Source organism: Lithobates pipiens, unplaced genomic scaffold, assembly GCF_037356315.1.
Source record: "Lithobates pipiens isolate NorthernLeopardFrog02 unplaced genomic scaffold, aLitPip1_a1.2 Scaffold_8, whole genome shotgun sequence".
NCBI lineage: Eukaryota > Metazoa > Chordata > Amphibia > Anura > Ranidae > Lithobates > Lithobates pipiens.
In genome coordinates this window covers 544,457,766-544,462,666 of record NW_027507903.1, presented here as the reverse complement: position 1 = coordinate 544,462,666, position 4,901 = coordinate 544,457,766, and positions in this window count along the sequence as shown.

The window sequence follows — 4,901 nt, the reverse complement described above, 5'->3', positions numbered from 1 at the left end:
TTTTCTAGCAAAAAAAACAGTTTTTAACTTGTGAACAACAAATCTCAGAAAGAGGCTTGGTCCTTAAGTGGTTAACTCAGGGGTCATCAACCACCGGGCTGCAGAATGAGAGCCGGGTAGGCAGCATTAGACAGCCGAGCGGCCGACATATGAGAGCCGGGTGGATGGAAGGAGCGAGCGGGCGGGCAAACAGAGATGACATCATCTCTCTCCACCTCCTGCATCACCACTCTTCCACCCTCACAACTGGTGTTCTGTCAGCCTCAATGTCGGAGGTGCGGCGGGGAGCAGAGAGATGACATCATCTCTCACAGCCCGCCCCGCATCACCGCTCTCCTGCCTTCATTCAGAACCCACCACTGCACAGAGGCCTGCCTCTGTGCTAAATGGACCAGTACTGCCACCAATGCAGTGGCGGCAGGCAGTGTGGCAAGTGACATTCCACATCTGGTGACAGGCAACATGGCAAGTGACATTCCGCATCTGCTAACAGGCAACGTGGCGGGTAACATTCCACATCTGGTGGCAGGAGACATGGCAGGTGACGTGGCAAGTGACATTCCGCAGCTGGCGACAGGCAATGTGGCAAGTGACATTCTGCATCTAATGACAGGCAACGTGGCAGGTGACATTCCACATCTGGTAACAGGCAACGTGGCAGGTGACGTGGCAGGTGACATTCCGCATCTGGTGATAGGCAACGTGACATGTGACGTGGCAAGTGACATTCGGCACCTGCTAACAGGCAACGTAGCAAGTGACAATCCATATCTTGTGGCAGGCAGTGTGGCAAGTGACATTCCGCATCTTGTGACACGCTCAGGGCTCCCACTAATTATGCATTATGGTGAGCTGAACTATTTAATTTATTACTACAATGTAAAAATATAAATACGATTTGTTTTGGGGTATTAAAGTAGGTGTGTACAGGAGAACTAACAATTATATGATCATCATATGAAATATCTTAATGGTTATTATTGCTACTATTAAAGTAAGAAAGGTTCATTCTGTGCACTGCTGCTCTTTTCTCCCTAGTAGTTTACTGACTATGCCGATCGCTCTCCTGCTGCCTCTCCCTGATTTAGGTATCATTTATGCTAGGGCCAGTGACAGTATTGTCACAGGTGACACTGCCAAGTGCCACAAAGAGGTCATTCAGGGTTCCATCACAATTTTTCTATTGAGCCCCATGATCTGTAGTTATGCCTCTGCAGAGAATGTACTGGAATTAGAAAGTAATCTCCTTATTTTACAAATACCATAGTGGACCTGGTGTGCTCTATTACGCAAATTGTGATGACAACTCTGAAGCTTACTGGTTGATAGAGAGCTAAGGGGTGGGTCATTGCCCAAACTTTTGAGCTCTTGTAAGAATTTGCATAATAGATTTTGATTTCTCCAGTGTGCCTTGGAAATAAATAAAGCTGCATACAGATAATTACTGTAGAGCCTATGACCAGTTTAAAGCAGAACTTCACTCAAACAACTTTGGCTAGTGTTAATCCTAAGGCTGCTAGCATTAGTAAATAGATAGGAAAGTATATTATATTTACTTGTTTTAATGTTTTAAACTTTTTTTTGTTACATTTCTTCAGTTACTTTCTGATTTTCAGGCCTAGGCAAATGGCGTCATACAACCCAGGGGATTTCAGGAGGGAGGAGGGGCTTTCTCTACCAAGCACACCCTTCTACATGCATGCCTGAGCTAAGGTCAGATGGGTTCCAGAAAGTAAATACTACATGAGTCATCTGCCCTTGGTCACAGCCAGAAATCTGAGGGACGTGTTTTTTCAAGATTATTTCTCAGGAAAATAAGCATGAAGACATGGATAAATAGCTGAGTTTGCTTTAAATATTAAAAACAAATTAAATAGTGTTTTTGCTTTGTAGTGCTCAGATGCAGCATGGGTCTGGCACAAGTTTGCTTTTGAAAAAGTCATTGCAAGATTTGCATAGATTCCAGTTGTCCTTAAATTGGGGTTGCACCCTAAAAAAAAAACAAAAAAAAACGAATTACATAAAAATGCTCCTAAAAATCTGAAAAAAAAAATTAAAAAAAAAAAATATTTTACTTACCAGAAATGGCTGTTGCTAGGCAGATCGTCCTAATCTGCCACTTCCTATTCTGCAGTGATCTTCATTCTTTTCCTCCTCGCTTTGTCTTCTGGAGAATGGGGAGCCCTGTTTTCTGGGAACTGTGGGTGTCCCAAAACTCAGCCGGCCATTCAGAAAGCACGAATGCGCAGTAGGAAACCGACAGTGAAGCCGCAAGCCTCCACTGCCTGTTTCCCTTTGTTCGAATGGCAGCGCTGGGACCCGATCCGATGGACGGATCGGCCTCGGACGGCCGGCATCACGGGTACCCTGGACAGGTAAGTGTGCTTTTTAAAAGTCAGCAGCTACAGTGTTTGTAGCTGCTGACTTTTAAAAATTGCTCTTTTCAGCTGGACCTCCGCTTTGAATACCAGATATTATTTCATTTTTTTTATCATTTCTTACTAAGAGGTATAGCTAGTTGTAAACACTGATCAGATTAAACTTTAGGCTCAGTTCACACTGGTCGATGTGGAAACCCTGCAAATACAGTGCGGGTTCCCGCATCTCCCCTGACTCGCCGGCAGTTCGCTCTGCCCTATGCGAACCGCTGGGAATGTCAATACAAAGTTAATGACACCCCCAGATCGGTTCGCATATTGCAGTGCGAACTGTCAATTCAGACAGGAATCAGATCACCGATGTGATCTGATTCTGGTGTGGACAAAAAAAAGGATCCTGCACAAGTTTGGTCAGCATGGTAGCCAATCAGCTTCTAACTTCAGCTTGTCCTTAAAGCGGGGTTCCGCTGCCTACAACATTTTTTTGGGGGGGGACAATTACAAAGAATTTGTGAATAAAATTTGTACCTCACTTGTTCTGTTTTTCATTCTTTAAGATTTCCGTGTTCTGGATATTTACCTTCTGAATTCCCAGGGTTTCAGTCATGAAGTGTTGATAATGAAATGTTGTTTATCCATCAATGTTTTGTTTGTTGCTGATGATCAGACATATTTGCAAAGTTGGGAGACTTCTGAGTCACAATATGTGTTTGGGTAAAATGTTCTGTCCTATGTCCCTCGGGTCCACTTGGGCCCCGGGAATAGAAGAAACTAAAGAGGTTTACGTTTTCATGAAGTTCTGCTATAATACTGGATTTGGAAAAATGTTTAGTTAAATATATTGAATCTAAATAATGAAAACCCTTGCTGAGAAACATTTTCATTCCTGCATGTTTTACTTATGTTTGAGTCAATTAAGAATATTATTTTTAATATCTCCAATGGTTAAGGCCTGAATTGGTCAGGTAGATTCTGTGATTACTCATGTCAGATGAGGAGTATCTGCCCCAGCCAGCCTGCATTCACCCACAGCCCTATGCACATGAAGAAATGCCCACCCCAGTCATACCCTACACCCCATTCATACCCTGCCCTATACCCTATCCAGATGAAGTGATGACTACAGCTTTAACATGGAAATCTTCGTTGTTCATCTTTGTTGTTCAAATACCATAGGAGGTGCTCAGATGACTAAAGGCGGACTCCTGCTGGAAAATGTTCCTGCGAATGACACCTCAAGGGGGAGCCAGATGACGCAAACCCGGGGTACAAAATTCCCATGAGCACCACATGAGAGAGATCCAGATGTGCCAGTCCAAACTCCCCGGTCTCGCCCAACGCATCAGTTCCAGTCTGTCTGTGGATATCAAGTTCTATCCTTACAAAGAGGCAGTGTTTTGGGGTAGAGAATTCATGTCTGCACATATGATTGATCACAGAATTGAACCAAAAGGTTTTGGGAAATGTTGAGCAGAATGAGAATTATAATGTGGGCATTTCTTTTTCCTTCCTTTTTTGCAAATTTAATGGACATTCAGAAGCCATCCAAGAGACTTTTCTTTTTGAGCTTTTCTTTGGGACAATTTTTATTTGGCCTACAGGCTGTCATGCCCCTCCCACTTGTTTCTATGGACTGTCACGCCCCTTCCTCACTTTTGCATTCCATGGACAATTGCTTTGCAGCTGAGATTACATGTTTGTTGTTTTCTATTTTTGCATGCTTAGAAGGTGGTCCGGGTGAGGGTCAGGGGGCATATTGGGATTGTTGTTGTAGTGTGCCCAGGACATGCTCGACCATTTCAGTGTGTATACTGTTTGAAGGGATGCTGGCATAGGCACTGGATTATATATGTATTGATTCACATGTCATCTACCAGCCTCTGTGTTCTGGGGGGAGCCTTAAGGTTATATGTGGCCTACCCGATAACACCACCAAAAACACACTCATTGGACATAGAGGGGATGTGCATTCAGAGTCTACAGGAACTTCACAGTGTTTGACACCTTAGATCGTGCCCTACATCACACTTCATGCATACCTCTGACCCCCATACTGAGATGGCCAAGCTATTTTCACAGCTTGCCCTTGCAGGATTCTCTGAGGGTGCCTGACGGGTCCTTAAGCAGACAGCCACTGGCCTTGGGCAACAGCACGTACATTTGTTGTGGAAGAACATGCCATCCATGGATTCTGAATGATTCTAGGGGATGGTGTTACTTGGCCTCATTGGTTCCGATAGTGGTGATTCTCGGGGACAGTGAGGAACGTCACTTGCTCAAGGCTAGTGTTCATCCTGGATGCCCCCTCAAACACCGTTATGCTGGGTCATTGTTTCTGGAAAAGAACATGACCTGGGCATGGTTCCTCTCGGGAGCCTAAGGGGGTATTGACATGATGAAAAGGCAAAATAATTGCTTGGGAGCCCCCTGGGTAACATGGGGGGTTTGGTTTCAATGCTGGATCCTGGATTGGTCCTGGATTAGGGATATTGCTAGGTTTGTTGTACTGATTTTGCTTATGGT